The following is a 20,503-nucleotide window of genomic DNA, read 5'->3' as shown; positions in this document are numbered from 1 at the left end:
CTGTGGAATCAGAGGCCGGGAATCAGAGGCAGGGAAACAGAGGCGGGGAAACAGATATGGGGAATCAGAGGTGGGGAATTAGAGGTTGAGAATCAGAGGCAGGGAATCAGAGGTGGGGAATCAGAGGCGGGGAATCAGAGGCAGGGAATCGGATGTGCGGAATCAGAGATGGGGAATCAGAGGTGGGGATTCAGAGGTGGTGAATCAGAGAAGGGGAATCAGAGGCAGGGAATCAGACGCTGGGAATCAGAGGCGGGGAATCATAGCTGGCGAATTAGAGGAGGGGAATCAAAGTTGGGGAATCAGAGGCGGGGAATCAGATATGGGGAAACAGAGGCGGGGAATCAGAGGCGGGGAAACAGAGGCGGGGAATCATAGGCGGGGAATCAGAGATGGGGAATCAGAGGCGGGGAATCAGAGGCAAGGAATCGGATGCCGGAAATCAGAGGCGGGAAATCAGAGCTGGGGAATCAGAGGCGGGGAATCAGAGTTGGGGAATCAGAGGCGGCGAAGCAGATATGGGGAAAATGAGGCGGGGAATCAGATATGGGGAATCAGAGGCGGGGAATCAGAGGCAGGGAATCAGAGGCGGGAAAACAGAGGCGGGGAATCAGATATGGGGAATCAGAGGTGGGGAATCAGGGGCAGGGAATCAGTGGCAGGGAATCAGACGCGGGGAATCAGAGGCGGGGAATCAGAGGCAGGGAATCAGACACGGGGAATCAGAGGCGGGGAATCAGAGATGGGGAATCAGAGGCGGGGAATCAGAGGCAGGGAATCGGATGCCGGGAATCAGAGGCGGGAAATCAGAGCTGGGGAATCAGAGGCGGGGAATCAGAGTTGGGGAATCAGAGGCGGCGAAGCAGATATGGGGAAATAGAGGCGGGGAATCAGATATGGGGAATCAGAGGCAGGGAATCAGATATGGGGAATCAGAGGCTGGGAATCAGAGGGGGGAAACAGAGGCGGGGAATAAGATATGGGGAATCAGAGGTGGGGAATCAGGGACGGGGAATCAGTGGCAGGGAATCAGAGGCGGGGTATCAGAGGTGGGGAATCAGAGGCAGGGAATCAGACACGGGGAATCAGAGGTGGGGAATAAGAGATGGGGAATCAGAGGCGGGGAATCAGAGGCAGGGAATCAGACGCGGGGAATCAGAGGCGGTGAATAAGAGCTGGGGAATCAGAGGTGGGGAATCAGAGTCGGGGAATCAGAGGCAGGGAATCGGATGTGCGGAATCAGAAATGGGGAATCAGAGGTGGGGAATCAGAGGCGGTGAATCAGAGATGGGGAATCAGAGGCGGGGAATCAGAGGCAGGAATTCAGACACGGGGATTCAGAGGCTGGGAATCAGACGGGGGGAATCAAAGTCGGGGAATCAGAGCTGGTGAATCAGAGGCAGGGAATCAGAGTTGGGGATTCAGAGGCGGGGAATCAGATATGGGGAAACAGAGGCGGGGAATCAGAGGCAGGCAAACAGAGGCGGTGAATTAGATATGGGGAATCAGAGGTGGTGAATCAGAGGTGGTGAATCAGAGATGGGGAATCACAGGCGGGGAATCAGAGGCAGGGAATGGAACGCGGGGAATCAGAGGCAGGGAATCAGAGCTGGGGAATCAGAGGCGGGGAATCAGATATGGGGAAACAGAGGCGGGGAATCAGAGGCGGGGAAACAGAGGCGGGAAATCAGACATGGGGAATCGGATGCAGGGAATCAGAGGTGGGGAATCAGAGCTGGGGAATCAGAGGAGGGGAATCAGAGTTGGGGCATCAGAGGTGGGGAGTTAGATATGTGGAAACAGAGGCGGGGAATCAGAGGCGGGGAAACAGAGGCGGGGAATCAGATATGGGGAATCAGAGGTGGGGAATCAGAGGCAGGGAATCAGATGTGCGGAATCAGAGATGGGGAATCAGAGGCAGGGAATCAGAATCAGAAGCGGGGAATCAGAGGCCAGGAATCAGAGGCCGGGAATCAAATGCTGGGAATAAGAGGCCGGGAATCAGAGGTGGGGAATCAGACACGGGGAATCAGAGGCGGGGAATCAGAGATGGGGAATCAGAGGCGGGGAATCAGAGGCAGGGAATCGGATGCCGGGAATCAGAGGCGGGAAATCAGAGCTGGGGAATCAGAGGCGGGGAATCAGAGTTGGGGAATCAGAGGCGGCGAAGCAGATATGGGGAAATAGAGGCGGGGAATCAGATATGGGGAATCAGAGGCAGGGAATCAGATATGGGGAATCAGAGGCTGGGAATCAGAGGGGGGGAAACAGAGGCGGGGAATAAGATATGGGGAATCAGAGGTGGGGAATCAGGGGCGGGGAATCAGTGGCAGGGAATCAGAGGCGGGGAATCAGAGGTGGGGAATCAGAGGCAGGGAATCAGACACGGGGAATCAGAGGTGGGGAATCAGAGATGGGGAATCAGAGGCGGGGAATCAGAGGCAGGGAATCAGACGCGGGGAATCAGAGGCGGTGAATAGGAGCTGGGGAATCAGAGGTGGGGAATCAGAGTCGGGGAATCAGAGGCAGGGAATCGGATGTGCGGAATCAGAAATGGGGAATCAGAGGTGGGGAATCAGAGGCGGTGAATCAGAGATGGGGAATCAGAGGCGGGGAATCAGAGGCAGGAATTCAGACACGGGGATTCAGAGGCTGGGAATCAGACGGGGGGAATCAAAGTCGGGGAATCAGAGCTGGTGAATCAGAGGCAGGGAATCAGAGTTGGGGATTCAGAGGCGGGGAATCAGATATGGGGAAACAGAGGCGGGGAATCAGAGGCAGGCAAACAGAGGCGGTGAATTAGATATGGGGAATCAGAGGTGGTGAATCAGAGGTGGTGAATCAGAGATGGGGAATCACAGGCGGGGAATCAGAGGCAGGGAATGGAACGCGGGGAATCAGAGGCAGGGAATCAGAGCTGGGGAATCAGAGGCGGGGAATCAGATATGGGGAAACAGAGGCGGGGAATCAGAGGCGGGGAAACAGAGGCGGGGAATCAGACATGGGGAATCGGATGCAGGGAATCAGAGGTGGGAAATCAGAGCTGGGGAATCAGAGGAGGGGAATCAGAGTTGGGGCATCAGAGGTGGGGAATTAGATATGGGGAAACAGAGGCGGGGAATCAGAGGCGGGGAAACAGAGGCGGGGAATCAGATATGGGGAATCAGAGGTGGGGAATCAGAGACAGGGAATCAGATGTGCGGAATCAGAGATGGGGAATCAGAGGCAGGGAATCAGAATCAGAAGCGGGGAATCAGAGGCCAGGAATCAGAGGCCGGGAATCAAATGCTGGGAATAATAGGCCGGGAATCAGAGGTGGGGAATCAGAGTCCGGGAATCAGAGATGGGGATTCAGAGGCGGGGAATGAGATATGGAGAATCAGAGGCGGGGAATCAGAGGCGGGGAAACAGAGGTGGGGAATCATATATGGGGAATCAGAGGTGGCGAATCAAAGGCGGTGAATCAGAGATGGGGAATCAGAGGCGGGGAATCAGAGGCAGGGAATCAGATGCGGGGAATCAGAGGCGGGGAATCAGAGCTGGCGAATCAGAGGCGGGGAATCAGAGGTGGGCAATCAGAGCCGGGGAATCAGATATGGGGAATCAGAGGCGGGGAATCAGAGGCGGGGAAACAGAGGCGGGGAATCAGATATGGGGAATCAGAGGTGGGGAATCAGAGGTTGTAAATCAGAGATGGGGAATCAAGGCGGGGAATCAGAGGCAGGGAATCAGACGCGGGGAATCAGAGGCGGGGATTCAGAGCTGGGGAATCAGAGGCGGGGAATCAGAGTTGGGGAATCAGAGGCAGGGAATCAGATATGGGGAATCAGAGGCGGGGAATCAGAGGCGGGGAAACAGAGGCGGGGAATCAGATATGGGGAATCAGAAGTGGGGAATCAGGGGCAGGGAATCAGTGGCAGGGAATCAGAGGCGGGGAATCAGAGGCGGGGAATCAGAGGCAGGGAATCAGACACGGGGATTCAGAGGCAGGGAATCAGAGATGGGGAATCAGAGGCGGGGAATCAGAGGCAGGGAATCGGACGCCGGGAATCAGAGGCGGGGAATCAGAGCTGGGGAATCAGAGGCGGATAATCAGAGTTGGGGAATCAGAGGCGGGGAATCAGATATGGGGAAATAGAGGCGGGGAATCAGATATGTGGAATGAGAGGTGTGGAATCAGAGGTTGGGAATCAGAGGCAGGGAATCAGAGGCGGGGAAACAGAGGCGGGGAATCAGATATGGGGAATCAGAGGTGGCGAATCAAAGGCGGTGAAACAGAGATGGGGAATCAGGGCAGGGAATCAGAGGCAGGGAATCAGAGCTGGGGAATCAGAGGCGGGGAATCAGATATGGGGAATCAGAGGTGGGGAATCAGGGGCGGGGAATCAGTGGCAGGGAATCAGAGCTGGGGAATCAGAGGTGGGGAATCAGAGCTGGGGAAACAGAGGCGGGGAATCAGATATGGGGAATCAGAGGTGGGGAATCAGGGGTGGGGAATCAGTGGCAGGGAATCAGAGGCCGGGAATAAAAGGCGGGGAATCAGAGCTGTGGAATCAGAGGCCGGGAATCAGAGGCAGGGAAACAGAGGCGGGGAATCAGATATGGGGTATCAGAGGTGGGGAATTAGAGGTTGAGAATCAGAGGCAGGGAATCAGAGGTGGGGAATCAGAGGCGGGGAATCAGAGGCAGGGAATCGGATGTGCGGAATCAGAGATGGGGAATCAGAGGTGGGGATTCAGAGGTGGTGAATCAGAGAAGGGGAATCAGAGGCAGGGAATCAGACGCTGGGAATCAGAGGCGGGGAATCATAGCTGGCGAATTAGAGGAGGGGAATCAAAGTTGGGGAATCAGAGGCGGGGAATCAGATATGGGGAAACAGAGGCGGGGAATCAGAGGCGGGGAAACAGAGGCGGGGAATCATAGGCGGGGAATCAGAGATGGGGAATCAGAGGCGGGGAATCAGAGGCAAGGAATCGGATGCCGGAAATCAGAGGCGGGAAATCAGAGCTGGGGAATCAGAGGCGGGGAATCAGAGTTGGGGAATCAGAGGCGGCGAAGCAGATATGGGGAAAATGAGGCGGGGAATCAGATATGGGGAATCAGAGGCGGGGAATCAGATATGGGGAATCAGAGGCTGGGAATCAGAGCGGGGAAACAGAGGCGGGGAATAAGATATGGGGAATCAGAGGTGGGGAATCAGTGGTGGGGAATCAGTGGCAGGGAATCAGAGGCGGGGAATCAGAGGCGGGGATTCAGAGGCAGGGAATCAGACACGGGGAATCAGAGGTGGGGAATCAGAGATGGGGAATCAGAGGCGGGGAATCAGAGGCAGGGAATCAGACGCGGGGAATCAGAGGCGTGGAATCAGAGCTGGGGAATCAGAGGTGGGGAATCAGAGTCGGGGAATCAGAGGCAGGGAATCGGATGTGCGGAATCAGAGATGGGGAATCAGAGGTAGGGAATCAGAGGCGGTGAATCAGAGATGGGGAATCAGAGGCGGGGAATCAGAGGCAGGAAATCAGACACGGGGATTCAGAGGCTGGGAATCAGACGGGGGGAATCAAAGGCGGGGAATCAGAGCTGGTGAATCAGAGGCAGGGAATCAGAGTTGGGGATTCAGAGGCGGGGAATCAGATATGGGGAAACAGAGGCGGGGAATCAGAGGCGGGCAAACAGAGGCGGGGAATTAGATATGGGGAATCAGAGGTGGGGAATCAGATATGGGGAAACAGAGGCGGGGAATCAGAGGCGGGGAAACAGAGGCAGGGAATCAGACATGGGGAATCGGATGCGGGGAATCAGAGGTGGGGAATCAGAGCTGGGGAATCAGAGGCGGGGAATCAGAGTTGGGGCATCAGAGGTGGGGAATTAGATATGGGGAAACAGAGGCGGGGAATCAGAGGCGGGGAAACAGAGGCGGGGAATCAGATATGGGGAATCAGAGGTGGGGAATCAGAGGCAGGGAATCAGATGTGCGGAATCAGAGATGGGGAATCAGAGGCCGGGAATCAGAGGTGGTGAATCAGAGATGGGGAATCAGAGGCGGTGAATCAGAGGTGTGCAATCAGAGGCGGGGAATCAGATATGGGGAATCAGAGGCTGGGAATCAGAGGCGGGGAAACAGAGGCGGGGAATCAGATATGGGGAATCAGAGGTGGGGCATCGGAGGTTGTGAATCACAGATGGGGAATCAGAGGCGGGGAATCAGAGGCAGGGAATCAGACGCGGGGAATCAGAGCCGGGGATTCAGAGCTGGGGAATCAGAGGCGGGGAATCAGAGTTGGGGAATCAGAGGAGGGGAATCAGATATGGGGAAACAGAGGCCGGGAATCAGAGGCAGGGAAACAGAGGCGGGGAATCAGATATGGGGAATCAGAGGTGGGGAATTAGAGGTTGCGAATCAGAGGCGGGGAATCAGAGGCGGGGAATCAGAGGCAGGGAATCGGAAGTGCGGAATCAGAGATGGGGAATCAGAGGTGGGGATTCAGAGGTGGTGAATCAGAGAAGGGGAACCAGAGGCTGGGAATCAGAGGCAGGGAATCAGACGCAGGGAATCAGAGGCGGGGAATCATAGCTGGCGAATTAGAGGAGGGGAATCAGAGTTGGGGAATCAGAGGCGGGGAATCAGATATGGGGAAACAGAGGCGGGGAATCAGAGGCGGGGAAACAGAGGCGGGGAATCAGATATGGGGAATCAGAGGTGGGGAATCAGCGGCAGGGAATCAGTGGCAGGGAATCAGACGCGGGGAATCAGAGGCGGGGAATCAGAGGCGGGGAATCAGAGGCAGGTAATCATACACGGGGAATCAGAGGTGGGGAATCAGAGATGGGGAATCAGAGGCGGGGAATCAGAGGCAGGGAATCGGATGCCGGAAATCAGAGGCGGGAAATCAGAGCTGGGGAATCAGAGGCGGGGAATCAGAGTTGGGGAATCAGAGGCGGCGAATAAGATATGGGGAAATAGAGGCGGGGAATCAGATATGGAGAATCAGAGGCGGGGAATCAGATATGGGGAATCAGAGGCTGGGAATCAGAGGGGGGGAAACAGAGGCGGGGAATAAGATATGGGGAATCAGAGGTGGGGAATCAGGGGCGGGTAATCAGTGGCAGGGAATCAGAGGCGGGGAATCAGAGGCGGGGATTCAGAGGCAGGGAATCAGACACGGGGAATCAGAGGTGGGGAATCAGAGATGGGGAATCAGAAGCGGGGAATCAGAGGCAGGAAATCGGACACGGGGATTCAGAGGCTGGGAATCAGACGGGGGGAATCAAAGGCGGGGAATCAGAGCTGGTGAATCAGAGGCAGGGAATCAGAGTTGGGGATTCAGAGGCGGGGAATCAGATATGGGGAAACAGAGGCGGGGAATCAGAGGCGGGCAAACAGAGGCGGGGAATTAGATATGGGGAATCAGAGGTGGGGAATCAGAGGTGGTGAATCAGAGATGGGGAATCACAGGCGGGGAATCAGAGGCAGGGAATAGAATGCGGGGAATCAGAGGCAGGGAATCAGAGCTGGGGAATCAGAGGCGGGGAATCAGATATGGGGAAACAGAGGCGGGGAATCAGAGGCGGGGAAACAGAGGCGGGGAATCAGACATGGGGAATCGGATGCGGGGAATCAGAGGTGTGGAATCAGAGCTGGGGAATCAGAGGCGGGGAATCAGAGTTGGGGCATCAGAGGTGGGGAATTAGATATGGGGAAACAGAGGCGGGGAATTAGAGGCCGGGAATCAGAGGCCGGGAATCAGATGCTGGGAATAAGAGGCCGGGAATCAGAGGTGGGGAATCAGAGTCCGGGAATCAGAGATGGGGATTCAGAGGCGGGGAATGAGATATGGAGAATCAGAGGTGGGGAATCAGAGGCGGGGAAACAGAGGTGGGGAATCAGATATGGGGAATCAGAGGTGGCGAATCAAAGGCGGTGAATCAGAGATGGGGAAACAGAGGCGGGGAATCAGAGGCGGGTAAACAGAGGTGGGGAATCACATATGGGGAATCAGAGGCGGGGAAACAGAGGCAGGGAATCCGATATGGGGAATCAGAGGCGGGGAATCAGAGGTGGGGAATCATAGGCAGGGAATCGGATGTGCGGAATCAGAGATGGGGAATCAGAGGCCGGGAATCAGAGGTGGTGAATCAGAGATGGGGAATCAGAGGCGGTGAATCAGAGGTGCACAATCAGAGGCGGGGAATCAGATATGGGGAATCAGAGGCGGGGAATCAGAGGCGGGGAAACAGAGGCGGGGAATCAGATATGGGGAATCAGAGGTGGGGCATCAGAGGTTGTGAATCACAGATGGGGAATCAGAGGCGGGGAATCAGAGGCAGGGAATCAGACGCGGGGAATCAGAGCCGGGGATTCAGAGCTGGGGAATCAGAGGCGGGGAATCAGAGTTGGGGAATCAGAGGCGGGGAATCAGATATGGGGAATCAGAGGCAGGGAATCAGAGGCGGGAAAACCGAGGCGGGGAATCAGATATGGGGAATCAGAGGTGGGGAATCAGGGGCAGGGAATCAGTGGCAGGGAATCAGACGCGGGGAATCAGAGGCGGGGAATCAGAGGCAGGGAATCAGACACGGGGAATCAGAGGCGGGGAATCAGAGATGGGGAATCAGAGGCGGGGAATCAGAGGCAGGGAATCGGATGCCGGGAATCAGAGGCGGGAAATCAGAGCTGGGGAATCAGAGGCGGGGAATCAGAGTTGGGGAATCAGAGGCGGCGAAGCAGATATGGGGAAATAGAGGCGGGGAATCAGATATGGGAAATCAGAGGCAGGGAATCAGATATGGGGAATCAGAGGCTGGGAATCAGAGGGGGGAAACAGAGGCGGGGAATAAGATATGGGGAATCAGAGGTGGGGAATCAGGGGCGGGGAATCAGTGGCAGGGAATCAGATGCGGGGTATCAGAGGTGGGGAATCAGAGGCAGGGAATCAGATATGGGGAATCAGAGGTGGGGAATCAGAGATGGGGAATCAGAGGCGGGGAATCAGAGGCAGGGAATCAGACGCGGGGAATCAGAGGCGGTGAATAAGAGCTGGGGAATCAGAGGTGGGGAATCAGAGTCGGGGAATCAGAGGCAGGGAATCGGATGTGCGGAATCAGAAATGGGGAATCAGAGGTGGGGAATCAGAGGCGGTGAATCAGAGATGGGGAATCAGAGGCGGGGAATCAGAGGCAGGAATTCAGACACGGGGATTCAGAGGCTGGGAATCAGACGGGGGGAATCAAAGTCGGGGAATCAGAGCTGGTGAATCAGAGGCAGGGAATCAGAGTTGGGGATTCAGAGGCGGGGAATCAGATATGGGGAAACAGAGGCGGGGAATCAGAGGCAGGCAAACAGAGGCGGTGAATTAGATATGGGGAATCAGAGGTGGTGAATCAGAGGTGGTGAATCAGAGATGGGGAATCACAGGCGGGGAATCAGAGGCAGGGAATGGAACGCGGGGAATCAGAGGCAGGGAATCAGAGCTGGGGAATCAGAGGCGGGGAATCAGATATGGGGAAACAGAGGCGGGGAATCAGAGGCGGGGAAACAGAGGCGGGGAATCAGACATGGGGAATCGGATGCAGGGAATCAGAGGTGGGGAATCAGAGCTGGGGAATCAGAGGAGGGGAATCAGAGTTGGGGCATCAGAGGTGGGGAATTAGATATGGGGAAACAGAGGCGGGGAATCAGAGGCGGGGAAACAGAGGCGGGGAATCAGATATGGGGAATCAGAGGTGGGGAATCAGAGGCAGGGAATCAGATGTGCGGAATCAGAGATGGGGAATCAGAGGCAGGGAATCAGAATCAGAAGCGGGGAATCAGAGGCCAGGAATCAGAGGCCGGGAATCAAATGCTGGGAATAAGAGGCCGGGAATCAGAGGTGGGGAATCAGAGTCCGGGAATCAGAGATGGGGATTCAGAGGCGGGGAATGAGATATGGAGAATCAGAGGCGGGGAATCAGAGGCGGGGAAACAGAGGTGGGGAATCAGATATGGGGAATCAGAGGTGGCGAATCAAAGGCGGTGAATCAGAGATGGGGAATCAGAGGCGGGGAATCAGAGGCAGGGAATCAGATGCGGGGAATCAGAGGCGGGGAATCAGAGCTGGCGAATCAGAGGCGGGGAATCAGAGGTGGGCAATCAGAGCCGGGGAATCAGATATGGGGAATCAGAGGCGGGGAATCAGAGGCGGGGAAACAGAGGCGGGGAATCAGATATGGGGAATCAGAGGTGGGGATTCAGAGGTTGTAAATCAGAGATGGGGAATCAAGGCGGGGAATCAGAGGCAGGGAATCAGACGCGGGGAATCAGAGGCGGGGATTCAGAGCTGGGGAATCAGAGGCGGGGAATCAGAGTTGGGGAATCAGAGGCAGGGAATCAGATATGGGGAATCAGAGGCGGGGAATCAGAGGCGGGGAAACAGAGGCGGGGAATCAGATATGGGGAATCAGAAGTGGGGAATCAGGGGCAGGGAATCAGTGGCAGGGAATCAGAGGCGGGGAATCAGAGGCGGGGAATCAGAGGCAGGGAATCAGACACGGGGAATCAGAGGCAGGGAATCAGAGATGGGGAATCAGAGGCGGGGAATCAGAGGCAGGGAATCGGACGCCGGGAATCAGAGGCGGGGAATCAGAGCTGGGGAATCAGAGGCGGATAATCAGAGTTGGGGAATCAGAGGCGGGGAATCAGATATGGGGAAATAGAGGCGGGGAATCAGATATGTGGAATGAGAGGTGTGGAATCAGAGGTTGGGAATCAGAGGCAGGGAATCAGAGGCGGGGAAACAGAGGCGGGGAATCAGATATGGGGAATCAGAGGTGGCGAATCAAAGGCGGTGAAACAGAGATGGGGAATCAGGGCAGGGAATCAGAGGCAGGGAATCAGAGCTGGGGAATCAGAGGCGGGGAATCAGATATGGGGAATCAGAGGTGGGGAATCAGGGGCGGGGAATCAGTGGCAGGGAATCAGAGCTGGGGAATCAGAGGCGGGGAATCAGAGCTGGGGAATCAGAGGTGGGTAATCAGAGTCGGGGAATCAGAGGCAGGGAATCGGATGTGCGGAATCAGAGATGGGGAATCAGAGGCGGTGAATCAGAGATGGGGAATCAGAAGCGGGGAATCAGAGGCAGGAAATCGGACACGGGGATTCAGAGGCTGGGAATCAGAGTTGGGGAATCAGAGGCAGGGAATCAGAGCTGGGGAATCAGAGGCGGGGAATCAGATATGGGGAATCAGAGGTGGGGAATCAGGGGCGGGGAATCAGAGGCGGGGAATCAGAGGCAGGGAATCAGACGCGGGGAATCAGAGGCGGTGAATAAGAGCTGGGGAATCAGAGGTGGGGAATCAGAGTCGGGGAATAAGAGGCAGGGAATCGGATGTGCGGAATCAGAGATGGGGAATCAGAGGCGGTGAATCAGAGATGGGGAATCAGAAGCGGGGAATCAGAGGCAGGAAATCGGACACGGGGATTCAGAGGCTGGGAATCAGGGCAGGGAATCAGAGGCAGGGAATCAGAGCTGGGGAATCAGAGGCGGGGAATCAGATATGGGGAATCAGAGGTGGGGAATCAGGGGCGGGGAATCAGTGGCAGGGAATCAGAGCTGGGGAATCAGAGGCGGGGAATCAGATATGGGGAAACAGAGGCGGGGAATCAGAGGCGGGGAAACAGAGGCGGGGAATCAGACATGGGGAATCGGATGCGGGGAATCAGAGGTGTGGAATCAGAGCTGGGGAATCAGAGGCGGGGAATCAGAGTTGGGGCATCAGAGGTGGGGAATTAGATATGGGGAAACAGAGGCGGGGAATTAGAGGCCGGGAATCAGAGGCCGGGAATCAGATGCTGGGAATAAGAGGCCGGGAATCAGAGGTGGGGAATCAGAGTCCGGGAATCAGAGGTGGGGATTCAGAGGCGGGGAATGAGATATGGAGAATCAGAGGCGGGGAATCAGAGGCGGGGAAACAGAGGTGGGGAATCAGATATGGGGAATCAGAGGTGGCGAATCAAAGGCGGTGAATCAGAGATGGGGAATCAGAGGCGGGGAATCAGAGGCAGGGAATCCGATATGGGGAATCAGAGGCGGGGAATCAGAGGTGGGGAATCATAGGCAGGGAATCGGATGTGCGGAATCAGAGATGGGGAATCAGAGGCCGGGAATCAGAGGTGGTGAATCAGAGATGGGGAATCAGAGGCGGTGAATCAGAGGTGCACAATCAGAGGCGGGGAATCAGATATGGGGAATCAGAGGCGGGGAATCAGAGGCGGGGAAACAGAGGCGGGGAATCAGATATGGGGAATCAGAGGTGGGGCATCAGAGGTTGTGAATCACAGATGGGGAATCAGAGGCGGGGAATCAGAGGCAGGGAATCAGACGCGGGGAATCAGAGCCGGGGATTCAGAGCTGGGGAATCAGAGGCGGGGAATCAGAGTTGGGGAATCAGAGGCGGGGAATCAGATATGGGGAATCAGAGGCAGGGAATCAGAGGCGGGAAAACAGAGGCGGGGAATCAGATATGGGGAATCAGAGGTGGGGAATCAGGGGCAGGGAATCAGTGGCAGGGAATCAGACGCGGGGAATCAGAGGCGGGGAATCAGAGGCAGGGAATCAGACACGGGGAATCAGAGGCGGGGAATCAGAGATGGGGAATCAGAGGCGGGGAATCAGAGGCAGGGAATCGGATGCCGGGAATCAGAGGCGGGAAATCAGAGCTGGGGAATCAGAGGCGGGGAATCAGAGTTGGGGAATCAGAGGCGGCGAAGCTGATATGGGGAAATAGAGGCGGGGAATCAGATATGGGGAATCAGAGGCAGGGAATCAGATATGGGGAATCAGAGGCTGGGAATCAGAGGGGGGAAACAGAGGCGGGGAATAAGATATGGGGAATCAGAGGTGGGGAATCAGGGGCGGGGAATCAGTGGCAGGGAATCAGAGGCGGGGTATCAGAGGTGGGGAATCAGAGGCAGGGAATCAGACACGGGGAATCAGAGGTGGGGAATCAGAGATGGGGAATCAGAGGCGGGGAATCAGAGGCAGGGAATCAGACGCGGGGAATCAGAGGCGGTGAATAAGAGCTGGGGAATCAGAGGTGGGGAATCAGAGTCGGGGAATCAGAGGCAGGGAATCGGATGTGCGGAATCAGAAATGGGAAATCAGAGGTGGGGAATCAGAGGCGGTGAATCAGAGATGGGGAATCAGAGGCGGGGAATCAGAGGCAGGAATTCAGACACGGGGATTCAGAGGCTGGGAATCAGACGGGGGGAATCAAAGTCGGGGAATCAGAGCTGGTGAATCAGAGGCAGGGAATCAGAGTTGGGGATTCAGAGGCGGGGAATCAGATATGGGGAAACAGAGGCGGGGAATCAGAGGCAGGCAAACAGAGGCGGTGAATTAGATATGGGGAATCAGAGGTGGTGAATCAGAGGTGGTGAATCAGAGATGGGGAATCACAGGCGGGGAATCAGAGGCAGGGAATGGAACGCGGGGAATCAGAGGCAGGGAATCAGAGCTGGGGAATCAGAGGCGGGGAATCAGATATGGGGAAACAGAGGCGGGGAATCAGAGGCGGGGAAACAGAGGCGGGGAATCAGACATGGGGAATCGGATGCAGGGAATCAGAGGTGGGGAATCAGAGCTGGGGAATCAGAGGAGGGGAATCAGAGTTGGGGCATCAGAGGTGGGGAATTAGATATGGGGAAACAGAGGCGGGGAATCAGAGGCGGGGAAACAGAGGCGGGGAATCAGATATGGGGAATCAGAGGTGGGGAATCAGAGGCAGGGAATCAGATGTGCGGAATCAGAGATGGGGAATCAGAGGCAGGGAATCAGAATCAGAAGCGGGGAATCAGAGGCCAGGAATCAGAGGCCGGGAATCAAATGCTGGGAATAAGAGGCCGGGAATCAGAGGTGGGGAATCAGAGTCCGGGAATCAGAGATGGGGATTCAGAGGCAGGGAATGAGATATGGAGAATCAGAGGCGGGGAATCAGAGGCGGGGAAACAGAGGTGGGGAATCAGATATGGGGAATCAGAGGTGGCGAATCAAAGGCGGTGAATCAGAGATGGGGAATCAGAGGCGGGGAATCAGAGGCAGGGAATCAGATGCGGGGAATCAGAGGCGGGGAATCAGAGCTGGCGAATCAGAGGCGGGGAATCAGAGGTGGGCAATCAGAGCCGGGGAATCAGATATGGGGAATCAGAGGCGGGGAATCAGAGGCGGGGAAACAGAGGCGGGGAATCAGATATGGGGAATCAGAGGTGGGGAATCAGAGGTTGTAAATCAGAGATGGGGAATCAAGGCGGGGAATCAGAGGCAGGGAATCAGACGCGGGGAATCAGAGGCGGGGATTCAGAGCTGGGGAATCAGAGGCGGGGAATCAGAGTTGGGGAATCAGAGGCAGGGAATCAGATATGGGGAATCAGAGGCGGGGAATCAGAGGCGGGGAAACAGAGGCGGGGAATCAGATATGGGGAATCAGAAGTGGGGAATCAGGGGCAGGGAATCAGTGGCAGGGAATCAGAGGCGGGGAATCAGAGGCGGGGAATCAGAGGCAGGGAATCAGACACGGGGAATCAGAGGCAGGGAATCAGAGATGGGGAATCAGAGGCGGGGAATCAGAGGCAGGGAATCGGACGCCGGGAATCAGAGGCGGGGAATCAGAGCTGGGGAATCAGAGGCGGATAATCAGAGTTGGGGAATCAGAGGCGGGGAATCAGATATGGGGAAATAGAGGCGGGGAATCAGATATGTGGAATGAGAGGTGTGGAATCAGAGGTTGGGAATCAGAGGCAGGGAATCAGAGGCGGGGAAACAGAGGCGGGGAATCAGATATGGGGAATCAGAGGTGGCGAATCAAAGGCGGTGAAACAGAGATGGGGAATCAGGGCAGGGAATCAGAGGCAGGGAATCAGAGCTGGGGAATCAGAGGCGGGGAATCAGATATGGGGAATCAGAGGTGGGGAATCAGGGGCGGGGAATCAGTGGCAGGGAATCAGAGCTGGGGAATCAGAGGCGGGGAATCAGAGCTGGGGAATCAGAGGTGGGTAATCAGAGTCGGGGAATCAGAGGCAGGGAATCGGATGTGCGGAATCAGAGATGGGGAATCAGAGGCGGTGAATCAGAGATGGGGAATCAGAAGCGGGGAATCAGAGGCAGGAAATCGGACACGGGGATTCAGAGGCTGGGAATCAGACGGGGGGAATCAAAGGCGGGGAATCAGAGCTGGTGAATCAGAGGCAGGGAATCAGAGTTGGGGATTCAGAGGCGGGGAATCAGATATGGGGAAACAGAGGCGGGGAATCAGAGGCGGGCAAACAGAGGCGGGGAATTAGATATGGGGAATCAGAGGTGGGGAATCAGAGGTGGTGAATCAGAGATGGGGAATCACAGGCGGGGAATCAGAGGCAGGGAATAGAATGCGGGGAATCAGAGGCAGGGAATCAGAGCTGGGGAATCAGAGGCGGGGAATCAGATATGGGGAAACAGAGGCGGGGAATCAGAGGCGGGGAAACAGAGGCGGGGAATCAGACATGGGGAATCGGATGCGGGGAATCAGAGGTGTGGAATCAGAGCTGGGGAATCAGAGGCGGGGAATCAGAGTTGGGGCATCAGAGGTGGGGAATTAGATATGGGGAAACAGAGGCGGGGAATTAGAGGCCGGGAATCAGAGGCCGGGAATCAGATGCTGGGAATAAGAGGCCGGGAATCAGAGGTGGGGAATCAGAGTCCGGGAATCAGAGATGGGGATTCAGAGGCGGGGAATGAGATATGGAGAATCAGAGGCGGGGTATCAGAGGCGGGGAAACAGAGGTGGGCAATCAGATATGGGGAATCAGAGGTGGCGAATCAAAGGCGGTGAATCAGAGATGGGGAAACAGAGGCGGGGAATCAGAGGCGGGTAAACAGAGGTGGGGAATCACATATGGGGAATCAGAGGCGGGGAAACAGAGGCAGGGAATCCGATATGGGGAATCAGAGGCGGGGAATCAGAGGTGGGGAATCATAGGCAGGGAATCGGATGTGCGGAATCAGAGATGGGGAATCAGAGGCCGGGAATCAGAGGTGGTGAATCAGAGATGGGGAATCAGAGGCGGTGAATCAGAGGTGCACAATCAGAGGCGGGGAATCAGATATGGGGAATCAGAGGCGGGGAATCAGAGGCGGGGAAACAGAGGCGGGGAATCAGATATGGGGAATCAGAGGTGGGGCATCAGAGGTTGTGAATCACAGATGGGGAATCAGAGGCGGGGAATCAGAGGCAGGGAATCAGACGCGGGGAATCAGAGCCGGGGATTCAGAGCTGGGGAATCAGAGGCGGGGAATCAGAGTTGGGGAATCAGAGGCGGGGAATCAGATATGGGGAATCAGAGGCAGGGAATCAGAGGCGGGAAAACAGAGGCGGGGAATCAGATATGGGGAATCAGAGGTGGGGAATCAGGGGCAGGGAATCAGTGGCAGGGAATCAGACGCGGGGAATCAGAGGCGGGGAATCAGAGGCAGGGAATCAGACACGGGGAATCAGAGGCGGGGAATCAGAGATGGGGAATCAGAGGCGGGGAATCAGAGGCAGGGAATCGGATGCCGGGAATCAGAGGCGGGAAATCAGAGCTGGGGAATCAGAGGCGGGGAATCAGAGTTGGGGAATCAGAGGCAGCGAAGCAGATATGGGGAAATAGAGGCGGGGAATCAGATATGGGGAATCAGAGGCAGGGAATCAGATATGGGGAATCAGAGGCTGGGAATCAGAGGGGGGAAACAGAGGCGGGGAATAAGATATGGGGAATCAGAGGTGGGGAATCAGGGGCGGGGAATCAGTGGCAGGGAATCAGAGGCGGGGTATCAGAGGTGGGGAATCAGAGGCAGGGAATCAGACACGGGGAATCAGAGGTGGGGAATCAGAGATGGGGAATCAGAGGCGGGGAATCAGAGGCAGGGAATCAGACGCGGGGAATCAGAGGCGGTGAATAAGAGCTGGGGAATCAGAGGTGGGGAATCAGAGTCGGGGAATCAGAGGCAGGGAATCGGATGTGCGGAATCAGAAATGGGGAATCAGAGGTGGGGAATCAGAGGCGGTGAATCAGAGATGGGGAATCAGAGGCGGGGAATCAGAGGCAGGGATTCAGACACGGGGATTCAGAGGCTGGGAATCAGACGGGGGGAATCAAAGTCGGGGAATCAGAGCTGGTGAATCAGAGGCAGGGAATCAGAGTTGGGGATTCAGAGGCGGGGAATCAGAGTTGGGGATTCAGAGGCGGGGAATCAGATATGGGGAATCAGAGGTGGCGAATCAAAGGCGGTGAATCAGAGATGGGGAATCAGAGGCGGGGAATCAGAGGCAGGGAATCAGATGCGGGGAATCAGAGGCGGGGAATCAGAGCTGGCGAATCAGAGGCGGGGAATCAGAGGTGGGCAATCAGAGCCGGGGAATCAGATATGGGGAATCAGAGGCGGGGAATCAGAGGCGGGGAAACAGAGGCGGGGAATCAGATATGGGGAATCAGAGGTGGGGAATCAGAGGTTGTAAATCAGAGATGGGGAATCAAGGCGGGGAATCAGAGGCAGGGAATCAGACGCGGGGAATCAGAGGCGGGGATTCAGAGCTGGGGAATCAGAGGCGGGGAATCAGAGTTGGGGAATCAGAGGCAGGGAATCAGATATGGGGAATCAGAGGCGGGGAATCAGAGGCGGGGAAACAGAGGCGGGGAATCAGATATGGGGAATCAGAAGTGGGGAATCAGGGGCAGGGAATCAGTGGCAGGGAATCAGAGGCGGGGAATCAGAGGCGGGGAATCAGAGGCAGGGAATCAGACACGGGGAATCAGAGGCAGGGAATCAGAGATGGGGAATCAGAGGCGGGGAATCAGAGGCAGGGAATCGGACGCCGGGAATCAGAGGCGGGGAATCAGAGCTGGGGAATCAGAGGCGGATAATCAGAGTTGGGGAATCAGAGGCGGGGAATCAGATATGGGGAAATAGAGGCGGGGAATCAGATATGTGGAATGAGAGGTGTGGAATCAGAGGTTGGGAATCAGAGGCAGGGAATCAGAGGCGGGGAAACAGAGGCGGGGAATCAGATATGGGGAATCAGAGGTGGCGAATCAAAGGCGGTGAAACAGAGATGGGGAATCAGGGCAGGGAATCAGAGGCAGGGAATCAGAGCTGGGGAATCAGAGGCGGGGAATCAGATATGGGGAATCAGAGGTGGGGAATCAGGGGCGGGGAATCAGTGGCAGGGAATCAGAGCTGGGGAATCAGAGGCGGGGAATCAGAGCTGGGGAATCAGAGGTGGGTAATCAGAGTCGGGGAATCAGAGGCAGGGAATCGGATGTGCGGAATCAGAGATGGGGAATCAGAGGCGGTGAATCAGAGATGGGGAATCAGAAGCGGGGAATCAGAGGCAGGAAATCGGACACGGGGATTCAGAGGCTGGGAATCAGACGGGGGGAATCAAAGGCGGGGAATCAGAGCTGGTGAATCAGAGGCAGGGAATCAGAGTTGGGGATTCAGAGGCGGGGAATCAGATATGGGGAAACAGAGGCGGGGAATCAGAGGCGGGCAAACAGAGGCGGGGAATTAGATATGGGGAATCAGAGGTGGGGAATCAGAGGTGGTGAATCAGAGATGGGGAATCACAGGCGGGGAATCAGAGGCAGGGAATAGAATGCGGGGAATCAGAGGCAGGGAATCAGAGCTGGGGAATCAGAGGCGGGGAATCAGATATGGGGAAACAGAGGCGGGGAATCAGAGGCGGGGAAACAGAGGCGGGGAATCAGACATGGGGAATCGGATGCGGGGAATCAGAGGTGTGGAATCAGAGCTGGGGAATCAGAGGCGGGGAATCAGAGTTGGGGCATCAGAGGTGGGGAATTAGATATGGGGAAACAGAGGCGGGGAATTAGAGGCCGGGAATCAGAGGCCGGGAATCAGATGCTGGGAATAAGAGGCCGGGAATCAGAGGTGGGGAATCAGAGTCCGGGAATCAGAGATGGGGATTCAGAGGCGGGGAATGAGATATGGAGAATCAGAGGCGGGGTATCAGAGGCGGGGAAACAGAGGTGGGCAATCAGATATGGGGAATCAGAGGTGGCGAATCAAAGGCGGTGAATCAGAGATGGGGAAACAGAGGCGGGGAATCAGAGGCGGGTAAACAGAGGTGGGGAATCACATATGGGGAATCAGAGGCGGGGAAACAGAGGCAGGGAATCCGATATGGGGAATCAGAGGCGGGGAATCAGAGGTGGGGAATCATAGGCAGGGAATCGGATGTGCGGAATCAGAGATGGGGAATCAGAGGCCGGGAATCAGAGGTGGTGAATCAGAGATGGGGAATCAGAGGCGGTGAATCAGAGGTGCACAATCAGAGGCGGGGAATCAGATATGGGGAATCAGAGGCGGGGAATCAGAGGCGGGGAAACAGAGGCGGGGAATCAGATATGGGGAATCAGAGGTGGGGCATCAGAGGTTGTGAATCACAGATGGGGAATCAGAGGCGGGGAATCAGAGGCAGGGAATCAGACGCGGGGAATCAGAGCCGGGGATTCAGAGCTGGGGAATCAGAGGCGGGGAATCAGAGTTGGGGAATCAGAGGCGGGGAATCAGATATGGGGAATCAGAGGCAGGGAATCAGAGGCGGGAAAACAGAGGCGGGGAATCAGATATGGGGAATCAGAGGTGGGGAATCAGGGGCAGGGAATCAGTGGCAGGGAATCAGACGCGGGGAATCAGAGGCGGGGAATCAGAGGCAGGGAATCAGACACGGGGAATCAGAGGCGGGGAATCAGAGATGGGGAATCAGAGGCGGGGAATCAGAGGCAGGGAATCGGATGCCGGGAATCAGAGGCGGGAAATCAGAGCTGGGGAATCAGAGGCGGGGAATCAGAGTTGGGGAATCAGAGGCAGCGAAGCAGATATGGGGAAATAGAGGCGGGGAATCAGATATGGGGAATCAGAGGCAGGGAATCAGATATGGGGAATCAGAGGCTGGGAATCAGAGGGGGGAAACAGAGGCGGGGAATAAGATATGGGGAATCAGAGGTGGGGAATCAGGGGCGGGGAATCAGTGGCAGGGAATCAGAGGCGGGGTATCAGAGGTGGGGAATCAGAGGCAGGGAATCAGACACGGGGAATCAGAGGTGGGGAATCAGAGATGGGGAATCAGAGGCGGGGAATCAGAGGCAGGGAATCAGACGCGGGGAATCAGAGGCGGTGAATAAGAGCTGGGGAATCAGAGGTGGGGAATCAGAGTCGGGGAATCAGAGGCAGGGAATCGGATGTGCGGAATCAGAAATGGGGAATCAGAGGTGGGGAATCAGAGGCGGTGAATCAGAGATGGGGAATCAGAGGCGGGGAATCAGAGGCAGGGATTCAGACACGGGGATTCAGAGGCTGGGAATCAGACGGGGGGAATCAAAGTCGGGGAATCAGAGCTGGTGAATCAGAGGCAGGGAATCAGAGTTGGGGATTCAGAGGCGGGGAATCAGATATGGGGAAACAGAGGCGGGGAATCAGAGGCAGGCAAACAG

The sequence above is a fragment of the Narcine bancroftii genome, chromosome 3 (assembly GCF_036971445.1).
Source record: "Narcine bancroftii isolate sNarBan1 chromosome 3, sNarBan1.hap1, whole genome shotgun sequence".
NCBI lineage: Eukaryota > Metazoa > Chordata > Chondrichthyes > Torpediniformes > Narcinidae > Narcine > Narcine bancroftii.
Note: the sequence above shows the minus strand (reverse complement) of the source record.